We start from the raw sequence: 15,699 nt of genomic DNA, 5'->3' as shown, positions 1-15,699 counted from the left end.
CGAGATGGACCGCGAGGCTTTGTTTCCACCAAGGCAGAAGCCACGTCCGGACTGCGCGATCGGGGCCTGACGATTGCCGACGACGCACCGAGTGAGTTGAGCTAAGTGCCATAATTACACTATTATTTTCCAGTTCTTGAATTCCCCTCTGTCTGTGTACTGTGTCTTAGTTTTAACGTCATGTATTCTTGTTATCAGAATCCGTTTAATAAATCCTTTTGTTATTTTCCTTGTACATTTCTAAACCCGGTTGTTGTTTGAGTAATTTTCTGCAGGTTGAAGTCTGCCCAGCGGGATCGCTCAGGTAAGCGCTTCAGCCTCCTCCCCTCTCTTCCCCCGCATAGATAAAGTCCGCAATTGAACTGAACGCTTCCGAGTTAAAGCTTGCTATTGGCCATCCATGACACTCCTGGTGTTAACTGGGAGGAAATCACACGACAATATAGACATATAGTTTTTGGACCTATCTCTCAGGTTTAGAAACCAAGCCAATGTTGACCTTTTGACCTCCAAAATAATTGGTGGTTGAATTCAGTGACCTGATATGCAAATCCTCTTCAAATTTCAAGTCAATCGGATGAAAATTGAGGATTTTAGAAATTTGAAAAAAGGCATTGAACTTTGGCCTATGTTGACCTTGTGACCTATGAAAGAATAGCACTCAGAGCATCCTTTTGACCTCAAAAATAATTGGTGGTTCAATTCAGTGACCTGATCTGCAAATCGTCTTCAAATTTTATGATAATCGGAAGAAAAGTGACAATGTTAGTAATTTGGCCTGCGTTGACCTTGTGACCTATGTTGACCTCAAAAATAGTTGGTGGCTCAATTTAGTTATCTGATATGAAAATCATATTCAAATTTCAATTCAATCGGATGAAAATTGAGGATTTTAGAAATTTGGATAAAGTGGTTGACCATTGGCCTATGTTGGCCTTTTGACCTCAAAAATAAATACGATTTTGTCGGACCACCAACTCTACTATTTGGTGAAGTTTCATGATGATCAGTTTTAAATTGTGACCTAAAGGCAAGTGTAAGTGAGCGGACAGAGAAACTAAACACACAAACCAGAGTGATCAACATACTTGTCAAATTGTTGTTGTTTTTTGCCAACAAGCAGTCATCTAACAGAACTTGCGAAATCAGTCGCTGTGACCTTGACCTTTGGCGCTCAAAAAAATGCTTCCAGCTTTTGATTGATGAACCAATTCAGTGACCCAAAATGCAAAGGTTTTTCAATTTTCAAGTCAATCAAATGATTATGTACAACTTATCCCTGACATGCCCCAAGTAAAGGTGTAAATCTAACCTACTCGAGCAAATGGTCCATACTTTATGGGTTTGTGTTGATTCTTGAATCAACTTTTTCAAATTCCTGAACACCATCAAACCCAAAGCTGAGGGTTAGGATGGACATTGTGCTCGAGGTAGCATGGATCATGTGGTATGGACTGAGGATTCTTCTAACTCTGCTTTACCGAACTGGGCCTCATTCACAACTGCTTCTCATATGCTGGTAAATTCTACAAGCAGACAAACGGTGTATCCATGGACACCAAAATGAGCCCCACCTATGGAGATAATTTGATCGGTTTCATTGAGAAACAAAATTTCTGACCAGTTTGACAGTCTCACCCCAGAATTATTTCGCAGCTACAAAGAAGACTGCATTGGTGCTGCATACTGTCGCAGAAAGCACCTTCAGTGATGTGTCGGCTTTGTCGATTCTGTCCACCCTACCTTCAATTTAAAGCGGGAGAATTTGATTACCTTTGATATCTTTCTCGACAATAATATTGTAAAAAATAACGGATTTGCTACGACTGTTCATTATAAACCTACAGATTCACACAGCTACCTTCAATATTCATCCTCCCACCCATCCCACATCAAATGTTCCAATTCCTTCGATTCCAATGTGTGTGCAATAACAATTCTGAGTGTGAATCAAAATCATGTAAGTCGTGTAAAATCATGTAATCATGTAAGATGTGAAAGTTATTTACTGAGCGAGTCTTTCTCACCTCCATTGTGACAGTGCACTGCAGAGTGCCTGCCACACCAACAAATAGACAGCTTTTTATGCCTCCGCCGACAAAGTCGCCAGAGGCATTATGTTTTCGGGTTGTCTGTCCTTCCGTCCGTACATTCGTCTGTCCGTCTGTCCGAAACCTCGTTTTTCTCAGCAACCACATGTCTGATTGAGACGAAATTTTCAGGGTAGGAGTGACACCCATGCAGAATGTTTTTATGATAATTGTGACGTAATAGGTCACGTGGTATGGCAGCCATCTCGGATTAAAGCAAATAATTAAAATATTATTTCTCAGACCGTTTTTTTTTTTTTTTTTTTTTGGGGGATACAGAATCGAGGCTCGTGAAAGAGCTAACATTTATTTCACAAACAAATCAAACAGACAAACAAAATATATAAAAAGAGGCGGCGGAAGACAAGATGGGGAGAGAAGGGGAAGCACACAAACACAACATTTGAGAGCAGGGTGAGGGCTTGGGGGGAGGAGGCATGGGAAGTGGGGTGGAGGGTGGGAGAAGTATAAAACACAAGGACACCAAGGACTTCCAGGACAGAAGTTGGTATTTCAAAAAAGTGGATTTGGGGTGAAATTAGCGGGGGTAGAAAAGATCAAGGTTTTGCATGGGGGAAGATAAGAGATGGTGGTGAACCGCTGTTTTAAAGACCTGGAGGGTGGAGTGGGATTGAAGAGAGTGAGGGAGTTTGTTCCAGAGGCAGGAGAAAAGAGGAATGAAGGAGTGAAGGTGAGCAGAGAGTCTTGATTTTGGCAGTTTAACCATAAGAGGGTTGCAGGCAGATCTTGTGTGACCTGTAGGAATATTTGGGGGACATAGCCCAGAGAGAGCTGGGGGGGCAAGGCCAGAGAGCAGTCGGTAGAAGACGGAAAGACCACCAACCTGCCTGTGGTGAGTGAGTGAAAGGCCCTTGGAGTTAGCTTAATCACGGGAGATTCCAATGATTCTGAACGGTTTGGTTTCAACAGCGTGAAGACGAGCTAGGTGTGAGGCAGGAGCACCAGCCCCGAGGGGAGAGCAGTATTCCATTGAGCTGCGGATGAAAGCCTTGTATGTGGTGAGGAGCTCAGGTGTGCCAAGGAAGGACTTCGCACGACGGAGGATGCCCAGGCGGCGACTGGCTTTGGAGGCCAGATTTGAAATGTGGTTTTCCCAGGAAAGATCATGGCAGATAGTGAGACCCAAAAGCTTGAGTGACAGAACTTCGTGGAGAGGATTATTCAGAAAGTGGATGGGAGGGTTGTCCAGTCGGTCGTTTCGGAGAGACATCGTAAGAGTGTGAGATTTGTGAGGATTGAAAGACATGTTCCACTTGTTTGCCCAGTCTGTGATTTTGTCCAGGTCTGCAGAGAGTGAGGAGGCTGCAGACTGCCGATCTGAGGGATGAGGAATGGAGCGACAGAGAGTGGAGTCATCAGCAAAGAGATAGAGAGGATTTTCCAGAGAGTCAGAGAGATCATTGATGAAGACCAGAAAAAGCACAGGGCCCAGAACACTGCCTTGGGGAACTCCAGCCTGAACAGGAAGAGGAGATGAGAGAAACCCGTTCAGGGCCACACGTTGACTATGACTAGAGAGGAAGTCCGCCAGCCATGCGTGGAGATTTCCATGGATACCAAAGGAGGAGAGTTTGGTGAGCAGAGCGGGGTGCCAGACCGTATCGAAGGCACGTGATATGTCAAGGGAGACAGCTCTAATTTCCTGTTTGGCATTGAGGACCTCCATCCATTGTTGAGAAAGCAGAAGCAGCATGTCCAGAGTAGTGACCAGGTCTGAAACCAAATTGATGATCAGAGATCAAGCCATTGGAGAAGAGGAAAGATTTCATATCCGAAGCAATGATGGATTCCATGACTTTGCTGATAATTGGTAGAAGGCTGATTGGTCTCTAGTTGCTAGGATCTGTTTTTGCACCTTTTTTGTGCAAAGCGGGGATGTTGGCTGATTTCCAAGCAGGTGGCAGATGACCTTGAGCAAAAGAGAGGGTGAAGAGAACAGAGAGAGGGAGTGAAAGAGCAGAAGAACAGGATTTTAGGACCCATGGGCTGATGCCGTCAGGTCCAGTTGCAGAATCAGAGTCGAGGGTTGACAGAAACTTTTCCACCTTGTCAGGAGGAAAGGACACAGAGTCCAGGAGCAGCTGGGTACGACTGGGTACGGTGGGTACAGAGAGGGATGGGTTTGGGACAAAAGATTTAGAGGCAAACACAGAGTTGAGGCATTCAGCTTTTTCACGTGCGGAGTCAGCCGTGTAGCCGTTTGAGGTGAGGGAGGGGATGGAGGGGGAACAAACACCAGAAACAGATTTGACCAGACGCCACCAGGATTTGGAAGAGGGAGACAGATAAGAGAGTTCGGTCTTGAGAACGGAGAGATATTGATTCCTGGCTCTCCTGAGGGTGGACTCACACTTGTTTCGGGCTTTGTGAAAGGAATTGAGATTTCCTTCCGTTGCATTTGCTTTCCAGGAGACGAAAGCAAGTTGTTTCTGGGCAACAGCCTCACCACAAGATTCCGTGTACCATGGACGGGAGGAAGGGTATGACAACTGAAGACGAGATGGGATAAATCTGTGCATGAGAGAGAGCAATTTGCTTTGGAAGAATTCCCAGGATGAGTTTATGTCAGAGGCGGTAGAGATGGGAGACCAGTCCAGATGCTTGATGGCTGCTTAAAGACCGTGCCAGTTGGCCTGAGTGAAATGCCAGACTCGTCGATGCTGAGGAGGCTCTCTGAGAATGGTCAGAGAGATGTCCACTTTAACAAGCACATGATCAGATGAGCCGATTGGAGCAGAAGAAGAGCAGCAGACATTTTCAGGGAAGTTAGTCATAACCTAGTCCAGAAGAGAAGATGCTCCGTTGACCGAGTTCCGGGTCGGGAAATTGACAGATTGTGTCAGTCCCAGTGAGTCTTTAAAGTCCTTTGCTGAAGAGCCATGGCTGGTGAGAGATGTACCCACACCCAGCCAACTGGCATGGTGACAATTGAAATTACCACATATGAGGAAGAGAGAGTTGGGATGGGTAGATAGAAGTTGGTCCATATTATCAGACAGCGAGATGTAGATGGAGTCATCACTGTTTTGTGGACGGTACAACACACTTATGAACAAAAGGTGGGAGCGAAGGGGAAGCCGTAGCCAAAGGTATTCCTGGGGTTGAGTTGGAGAAAGTTCAGTGCAGGGCGAGTGAGGAAGAGAGTTTTTTTTATAAAGATAGCAACCCCATCTCCACGACGAGGCTCAGGTCTATCATACCGGAGGAGGGAGTAACCTGGGAGAGATACCAATGAATCAGAGACATCATGAAGGAGGAAAGTTTCTGTTAAGCAGATCACGTCTGGTTTGTCAGAAGCAACCTGTATGGAGAGATCAGTCAAGTTTGAGCGAAGGCCCCGGATGTTTGAGGTCCATACCGTTAATGAAGAGGAAGGGGGAGCATCGGATACAGAACAGGGGGGGGGGGGAGGGGTAGGGTAAGATGTGGAAGAGGAGGAAGTGGTAGGGAGAGCTGTTGAAGGTGTCAGAGATTTCAGAATAGCTTGGAGAAAGGGATGAATGGGGCAGACAAAAGGGTTGATGGTGATTGGGTGAGGCACAGTGAGGTGTTATTTGAGGAGGGGGAAGAGCGAGGCAAAAGGTTGGGGGAGATGAAGCTGAAAGTTGGAAGAAGATGGAAGAAGCGGGGAGGACGCTTTGAGGAGGAGGGATGAGAGGGGAGTCTAGGAGGGGAGGAGAGAGGGAGAGTCTCGGAGGGGAGGGGTTTGGGGGGAGTTTAGGAGGGAAGGGCGAGGGCGAGATCACGGCGAGGTCACGTCTTTTCGAAGCTGCTCCATGCGCTCACGCTTTCGAAGCTAAGTGATATTTCTCAATCGTGTTTTTGTCGAGACTGTATCTATCTTTCGGTGTATGTACCTATAGCGTATCTTTTGGAAAATTTTCGGTGCTAATTTTTCGTACATGTATACACAATCGTCGGTTAATGGTATCGAGTATTCTGCGGCCTAGTACTCGTAGGCTTGGACTACCATACCGTATCCGACCTTGTGGTTTGTTTTTCTCTCAGCGATTCGTCGAATGCGCTGAAATTATTTTCGTTCACTGTTTCGTCCCAGTCGTTCACCCCGTACCTCCTTGTTTAATATCTGTACTCACAAAAAAAAAAAAAAAAAAAAAAAACCCCAAAAAAACTATTTCCTTCCCAGGTCTTATTCTTTTATTTGTTCTTTTTGTTCGTTCGTTCTTCGTTCGCGATCACGCGGTTAGAAATGTATAATCTCTCCCCTGAACAACTATTTTCTCTCATATATTATAACACCCTTTTGTTCTTTTCCTACAAAAGGATGCTTTCGTCTTGCTCACCAAATCTATTCATTCCAAAAAATATATATAATACCATCTCTTACAGTTCCTCCTTTCTACATTCCCTAAACTATCCAGAACTCCATCCCTCCTCCAGTGTCCTCAAACGTATTTTTGACTCGAAGGTCTCAAACTCATTTTGCAAAAAATGTTCGTTTCCCATGAATCGTACACTTTTCAAAATCCAATCTCACCCCTCCCCTCCAAATCCTCCCCATCACCCATCCCTTTCAAATCTCCCCCCTTGCCCCTTCCCTCCCCTCCCTCCTAAACTCCCCCCACAACCCCTCCCCTCCGAGACTCTCCCTCGCTCCTCCCCTCCTAGACTCCCCTCTCACCCCTCCTCCTCAAAGCATCCTCCCTGCTTCTTCCTCCTTCCAACTTTCACCTTCATCTCCCCAAACCTTCTGCCTTGCTCTTCCCCCTCCTCAAATAACACCTCACTGTGCCTCACCCAATCTCCATCAAACCTTTTGTCCGCCCCATTCTTCCCTTTCTCCAAGCTATTCTGAAATCTCTGACACACCTTCAACAGCTCTCCCTACCTCTTCCTCCTCTTCCACATCTTACCCTACCCCCCCCCCCCTGTTCTGGACCCGATGCTCCCCCTTCCTCTTCATTAACGGTATGGACCTCAAACATCCGGGGCCTTCGCTCAAACTTGACTGACCTCTCCATACAGGTTGCTTCTGACAAAACAGATGTGATCTGCTTAACAGAAACTTTCCTCCTTCATGATGTCTCTGATGCCTTGGTATCTCTCCCAGGTTACTCCCTCCTCCGGTATGATAGACCTGAGCCTCGTCCTGGAGGTGGGGTTGCTATCTTTATAAAAAACTCTCTTCCTCACTCGCCCTCCACTGCCCTCTCTCCACCTCACCCCCAGGAATACCTTTGGCTACGGCTTCCCCTTCGCTCCCACCTTTTGTTCATATGTGTGTTGTACCGTCCACCAATCAGCGATGACTCCATCTACATCTCACTGTCTGATAATATGGACCAACTTCTATCTACCCATTCCAACTCTCTCTTCCTCATATGTGGTGATTTCAATTGTCACCATGCCAGTTGGCTGGGTGTGGGTACCTCTCTCACCAGCCATGGCTCTTCACCAAAGGACTTCTGCGACTCACTGGGACTGACACAATCTGTCAATTTCCCGACCCGGATCTCAGTCAACAGAGCATCTTCTCTTCTGGATTTGGTTTTGACAAACTTCCCTGAAAATGTCTGCTGCTCTTCTTCTGCTCCAATCGGCTCATCTGATCATGTGCTTGTCAAAGTGGACATCTCTCTGACCATTCTCAGAGAGCCTCCTCAGCGTCGACGAGTCTGGCATTTCACTCAGGCCAACTGGCACGGTCTTCAAGCAGCCATCAATCATCTGGACTGGTCTCCCATCTCTACCGCCTCTGACATCAACTCATCCTGGGAATTCTTTCAAAGTAAATTGCTCTCTCTCGTGCACAGATTTATACCATCTTGTCTTCAGTTGTCATACCCTTCCTCCCGTCCATGGTACACGGAATCTTGTGGTGAGGCTGTTGCCCTGAAACAACTTGCTTTCGTCTCCTGGAAAGCAAATCCAACGGAAGGAAATCTCATTTCCTTTCACAAAGCCCGAAACAAGTGTGTGTCCACCCTCAGGAGAGCCAGGAAACAATATCTCACCCTTCTCAAGACCGAACTCTCTTATCTGTCTCCCTCTTCCAAAATCCTGGTGGCGTCTGGTCAAATCTGTTTCTGGTGTTTGTTCCCCCTCCATCCCCTCCCTCACCTCAAACGGCTTAACGGCTGACTCCACACGTGAAAAAGCTGAATGCCTCAACTCTGTGTTTGCCTCTAAATCTTGTGTCCCAAACCCATCCCTCTCTGTACCCACCGTACCCAGTCGTACCCAGCTGCTCCTGGACTCTGTGTCCTTTCCTCCTGACAAGGTGGAAAAGTTTCTGGCAACCCTCGACTCTGATTCTGCAACTGGTCCTGACGGCATCAGCCCAAGGGTCCTAAAATCATGTTCTTCTGCACTTTCACTCCCTCTTTCTGTTCTCTTCACCCTCTCTTTTGCTCAAGGTCATCTGCCATCTGCTTGGAAATCAGCCAACATCACCGCTTTGCACAAAAAAGATGCAAAAACAGATCCCAGCAACTACAGACCAATCAGCCTTCTCCCAATTATCAGCAAAGTCATGGAATCCATCATTGCTTCAGATATTAAATCTTTCCTCTTCTCCAATGGCTTGATCTCTGATCATCAATTTGGTTTCAGACCTGGTCACTCTACTCTGGACATGCTGCTTCTGCTTTCTCAACAATGGATGGAGGTCCTCAACGCCAAACAGGAAATTAGAGCTGTCTCCCTTGACATTTCACGTGCCTTCGATACGGTCTGGCACCCTGCTCTGCTCTCCAAACTCTCCTCCTTTGGTATCCATGGAAATCTCCACGCATGGCTGGCGGACTTCCTCTCTGGTCGTAGTCAACGTGTGGCCCTGAATGGGTTTCTCTCATCTCCGCTTCCTGTTCAGGCTGGAGTTCCCCAAGGTAGTGTTCTGGGCCCTGTGCTTTTTCTGGTCTTCATCAATGATCTCTCTGACTCTCTTGAAAATCCTCTCTATCTCTTTGCTGACGACTCTACTCTCTGTCGCTCCATTCCTCATCCCTCAGATCAGCAGTCTGCAGCCTCCTCACTCTCTGCAGACCTGGACAAAATCACAGACTGGTCAAACAAGTGGAACATGTCTTTCAATCCTGACAAATCTCACACTCTTACAATGTCTCTCTGAAAGGACCGACTGGACAACCCTCCCATCTACTTTCTCAACAATCCTCTCCAAGAAGTTCTGTCGCTCAAGCTTTTGGGTCTCACTATCTGCCATGATCTTTCTTGGGAAAACCACATTTCCAAGCTGGCCTCCAAAGCCAGTCGCCGACTGGGCATCCTCCGTCGTGCGAAGTCCTTCCTTGGCACACCTGAGCTCCTCACCACATACAAGGCTTTCATCCGCAGCTCAATGGAATACTGTTCCCCCCTCTGGGCTGGTGCTCCTGCCTCACACCTTGCTCGGCTTCACGCTGTTGAGGCCAAAGCTTTCAGAATCATTGGAATCTCCTGCGATGTAGTCAACGCCGAGGGCCTTTCACTCACTCACCGCAGGCAGGTTGGTGGTCTTTCTGTCTTCTACCGACTCCTCTCCGGCCTTGCTCCCCCAGCTCTCTCTGTGCTCTGTCCCCCCAATATTCCTTCAGGTCGCACAAGATCTGCCTGCAACCCTCTTCTGGTTAAACTGCCAAAGTCTAGGCTCTCTGCTCACCTTCACTCTTTCATTCCCCTTTTCTCCCGCCTCTGGAACAAACTCCCCCACTCCCTTCAATCCCACTCCTCCCTCCAGGTCTTTAAAACAGCTGTTCACCACCATCTCTTATCTTCCCCCATCGAAAACCTTGATCTTTTCTACCCCCGGTAATTCACCCCAGAGTCCTTGCAGTGTTCATATGTTTTAATCCTCTCCCACCTCCCCCCAAGTCCTCCCGATGTCCCTGCTCTCAAATGTTGTGTTTGTGTCCTTCCCCCTCTCTTTTTTGTCCTTCCCCCTCTCTCCCCATCTTGTCTACCGCTCCACTTTTTTTTGTGTTTTGTGTGTCGGTTTGTCTTTTTGTGTGATTAATGTTAGCTCTTTCACGAGCCTCGATCTTGTATACAAAAAAAAAAAAAAAAAAAAAAGCAAGGGGGGAGATTTGAAAGGGATGGGTGATGGGGAAGATTTGGAGGGGAGGGGCAAGGGGGAAGATTAAAAAGAGATGGGTGATGGGGTAGATTTGGAGGGGAGGGGGTGATGGGGAAGTTTTGGAGGGGAGGGGTGATGGGGAAGTTTTGGAGGGAAGGGGTGATGGGGAAGATTTGGAGGGGAGGGGTGAGATTGGATTTTAGAAAGTGTACGATTAATGGGAAACGAACATTTATTGCAAAATGAGTTTCTTGTGACCTTCGAGTCAAAAATACGTTTGAGGACGCTGAAGAAGAGGTGGAGTGCAGGAGAATTTCGGGAATGTAGAAAAAAGGAACTATAAGAGATGGAATTTTTTTTTGGAATGAATAGATTTGGTGAGCAAGACGAAAGCGTCCTTTTATAGAAGAAGAATAAAAAGGTGTTATAATATACGACAGAATACAGTTCTTCAGGGGAAAGTTTAAACATTTTTAAATTGAGCAGTGAAAACTTTCTGGGGAAATGGAAAATGGAAATGGGGGTGAAACACGTGATCGAAGAACGAATGAACAAATAAGAACAACGAATAAACGAATAAGAACAGAAGGAATTTTTTTTTTTTTTTTTTTTTTTTGAGTTGAGATTTTAAACAAGGAAGTATGGGGTGAAAGACTGGGGAAAAAACAGAGAACGAAAGTAATTGCAACGCAATCGACGGACCGCTGAGAGAAAAACAAAGCCTCAAGGTCGGACACGGTAGCCTACTCGGCCTCAAAATACGCGACACGAATTAACCGACGATTTTGTATGCAGGTATGAAAAATTAACACCGATAATCTTACTAAAGACAAACTATAGGTACACACACCGAAAGATAGATACAGTTTCGACAAAAACAAAATTGTGAAAAATTACTTAACTTCGAAAGCGTGAGCCGTTGAATGGAAAAATTTGAAAGTTGGCACATTGTCAAGTACTCCCAATGGGGAACAAAAGCATGATAATGATGACATCATAGGTAAAGTGATATACCAGGAAAAATTGTTTTAATTGAATTCCTTGACATAAAAATCTGAAATTGCATGCACATGATCTATGACCCATTTGTATTGAAATATAAAATATATGACATCATAGTTGACATGGTTTGACAGCCATTTTGGATTGGAGGAAAATATTAAATAATTATATCTCTGAAACCACTCACCCTATCGATGCAAAATTTTACAAATATAATCTAACAGCACTGTTGCATGTAGTTTGAAAATGATGATGTCATATCACGTCTATCACATGGTTTGGCAGCCATCTTGGATAGAAAAACTAACCTTATCCGATCAATACGAAACTTAAAAAACATGATCCACTCCCCATACATATGCAGAGTGATGGCATCTACCCGTTGTGGGACTATGCGGAGGCATATTGGTGACACAGTCACATTGTTCTAGTTTTTCCTTTTTTTGCATGCAGAGTAAAGGCTCGTGGAAGAGCTATAACGCTGAGTAGATCAGGATGCAACAGAACAAAAGCAACAATAGAGAGAGGGGGAAACACCAACTGCGGGGTTTGAGGACAAAATAGAAGGAGACTTGGACAAATAATGGGTGAGGGGGGGAATGATTGGTAAAGGAGGATGCATGGGGTAGACATGATGGATACATAAGCAAACTCTCAGGAAGGGGAAAAAATGGAAATTTGAAAGGAGGTGCATTTGGGGAAAAGGGCGAGGAGTTAATGAGGGAAGAAAATATCATGATTTTGAATGAGGAATAATCTGAGATGGGGGTGAACAGCAGCTGTCTTAAAGATTTGGAGGGAAGAATGAGATTGAATTGACAGCTTCATCGTGGGAGGATTTTGAAGGCTTTGGTAGCCACGGTGTCAAGATGAGCAAGCAGTGAGCCAGGGGAGCCAGGCTAGAGGGGAGAGAGCACTCCATCGAGTTGTGGATGAAGATCTTGCAAGTGGATAGGAGATCAGGTGTGCCAAATAATGACTTTGTACAACACAAGATTCCTAGGCATCGGCTGGCTTTGGAGACCAACTTTGAAATGTGGTTTGCCGAAGAAAGATCATGGCTGACAGTGAGATCCAGGAGTTTGACTGATTGAACTTCCTCAATACGAAGGTGAAGAAGGATTTGCTATATGGTCCTTTCAGGGGGAGTTTAGGAGTGTGTGAGACTAGTCAGGATTGAAAGACATATTCTAAGTGTTTGACCAGTTTGTGAGTTTTTTCAAGCTCTAAACTGGCAACCCGACAGCACAGGTGGATTACGGTTTCAGATTGTGGGAAGTTTCGATTCCTGGCTTTTTCAAGAGGGAAAAGACTGCAGCATACCTGTCTGAAGAAGGAGGATTGCCACGACAGAAGGTGGAGTTACCAGTAAATAGATAAAGAAAATTTTGCAGAGAGTCAGTGATATCGTTGATAAAGATGAGGAATATGACTAGGCCCAGAAGACTGCTTTGTGGCACTCTGGCCTTGACAGGGAGAGGATATTAATTATTCCGTTGAGAGCCGCACAGGTTTTTAGGACAAATGCATCGATGCCACCTGAGCCTGTCACAGAAATGGAGGCGAGGTTTGCTGGAGACCTCTCCACCCTCTAAGCGAGAAATACGCAGTGTGCGGGACCATTTGGGTGCGAGAAGGTATGGTTGGTATAGGGAGTGAGGAATTCGGTACAAAAGTTTACCTGTTACATTGGAATACTCTCCTGATGTACACTTGATGCAATCGTAACAGCAAAATGGTTCACCTTTTCTGAGAACCTTTCTGGAGCCAGGTTTGCATGGGTCGTTACAAAATGACTGTGGAATCTAATGGGGAAATCAAGAAATGTATAACATTTAGATTCTATTCAGAAAAAGAAAATACATGCTTTTGTGCTTTTAGATTTAAGCAGTTGTGACAAGTCAGATACCTTATTCCCACCATCATTCCAAACTACTCTATTTGTATTGATGTGAAGTTGTTTGTCCTTTGCTGCTGAGGAATCGAACCCTCCCACAATCTGAAACCGTAATCCACCTGTGCTGTCCGGTTGCCAGTTTAGAACTTCATAAATAGCAGGAGGGTCTCCATTCTCATCAAAACTCACCAATTCACCAAGATTGTTTTTGAAGTAAACATTTCGGAGGTAGAACAACAACTGAATGGGATTTGCATGGAAACAAAAGGATGTAGCAGTATTTAGAATCCTCATAAGTTTCTTTTTCACAGAAAATATACAAGAACAGAAGTAATTATTTGGATTATCGGGCTGACAGGATGGCATTGTGCTACGCACACTCTCCTCTAATCTGTCTAGCCTGGGTTTGAAACTCAACCCAGCTGTAAACTGTCATCTTGGTGTTTCACAGGTGGGTTGATTCATCAATGTGTGTGCCGTCCCTCGGATGGACTGGACATTTTTACGGGCATCCTGTCTGCCAGCATTTGTTGGTGGATGTTAAAGATCCCATGGTGTCCTTCGTGAAGATTAGGCGATCTGTCACCGTCACCTTGGCCAAGTTCCAACTAGGGTATCACCATGGCCAAGAATACAAAATATATTTTGGCAACAGAATATAATAAAATAAACTCCTATGATAAAACTCATCTGGAACAGTTATGAATGTATAAAAATAAAACATTTTAAATTTAAATAAAAACATTTAACGAATAAAAACCAGTGCATTCGAAAATTAAGCTCAACTATGCCACTTTAATTACCATTTCAATAATCCTTCATATTGTGCCAGTGAAGTAATCACTTATAACACTAATATTTCTTTTTTTAAGACCATCCCACGACCCTCAGGAACGCCTTCATGATCCTCATTTGGGTTGCGACCATGGGTTTGGGAACCACTGACCTATATAGGCTATGAGCCAGACCCTCAAATTTTCGACATTATGCTCAATCAGAGGGAGGATGGCTAACAGTTATTTTTGGCAAGGCCAGGGACCCTAGTGCTGAAAAAAATGTGATAGCAGTGTGAAACTCTTAGCCGTATCTGTGTTATCATCACATTTGTCAGACCACCCCAATAACGCTTTCGGTAATTTTTCCGCCTAAGATTTAGGGGGTAGGGTTCGTTTTGGGGCTTTCAAATAATATCTCCTATATGTATCAGTTAGTGTTGTATACCAGGTGAAAGGTAATTGAATTATCTTTCACATGATGTATAGAAAGTGCCTGTGTGATATATAGTAACCTCTTTATGATCATTAAAACATAATTATTTCCGCCAACCCTCAAAAATTTATCACAAAATCCCCAATGAAAACAAAATTAGGCAAAAATTCAGTTTGGCGGATATTAAATGAATTTTTGAATTTGAGAAACACACAGTATGATTAAAGTCAAATTTGGGCCTTAAATCTCATACACCTTGATAAAGATGAGAAAATCCAATATACAGTAGTTGCTGTAACCATGACCTAAAATCCATAAATGTATATCTTTCCGCTCTTATGATATATTGATTTACATTTTACGATTTTTGACCGACAGCATGTATATAGTTTGTATACCATTATTGGTCTCAAAATAGTATATATAATATTGGGATGTCAGCCATATATAGGCCAAAAAGTACTGAAATTGGTGTCAGAAATGTCTAATTCTAAAAATATGAAGGCATTATGACCAAACTGTATGTGGTGTTCTTGAATATACCACAGACGTATGATGCATGTGATGATTAACCTACTCCATGTATATGTATGTATCCTGATGTACCCTAACTTGGCGAGATAATTTACATCATATTCATGCAAACGTTTTTAGTCTTGTAGTGTTGTATGGTTCTCTTATATTACCAGCTATACATAAAGTAAACCAAAGGAAAACAATGTACTTTCTATTTAAGCAACATATATTTATAGACATCATACCATAAAGTACACGAGTTATCAATTCAGCGTACACCATATTTGTTACACATATGTACATGATCTTTCTCCATACAGTTCTACAATTCAGAAGTTATCCTCGTCATCGTCGTCGTCTTCTTCATCGTCTTCTGCCGAACTGTCATCACTCTCACCATACACTCTCTGGTTGTCACATGTGGTGAGTTTGCACATGTCTGTGCACTTCAAACCACTGGCCATGCAGACACACATGGGTAGTGTGCATCTTTTCGAACAGGTGCATGCCAGTAAATCCAGAACCGCCTGTGGTGCGGGCTGTCCTTGCATCCAGTCGACTGCCAGCTGCACGCGACCATCCTGGGTATCCCAGTGCCATCCTTTCCCGATTGGACTCGGTACTGCTGGATCCATCTTGAGACTCCTCTTCCAAATAGCGGCTTGATAGTTGGCTCGCTGTGCATGTTTGGTTAAGCAGTCTTTGCACGGAGGTAGCTGGTGACTGTCGATCTCTCCCCTCTTGGCACAGAACAGGTGATATCTCAAGTCATTCACCTTCACTGTCCCCGACTTCGGTGCGTACATGAGACAAGTGAAGTTCTCCAATTTATCCATCAGTTCCTCACTGACGTCCCAGTCCTCTCCCAGCTGTGTAAATGCATCCTGCACATCTTTGTTGGTTCTGATGAGTTTTAGTGCAGTCAGTTTTCC

This window comes from Myxine glutinosa, chromosome 3 (genome assembly GCF_964187855.1).
Source record: "Myxine glutinosa chromosome 3, kmMyxGlut1.1, whole genome shotgun sequence".
In the NCBI taxonomy this organism is placed as follows: Eukaryota; Metazoa; Chordata; class Myxini; order Myxiniformes; family Myxinidae; genus Myxine; species Myxine glutinosa.
The sequence above is the reverse complement of the archived record's forward strand: the minus strand, read 5'-3'. Positions refer to the sequence as shown.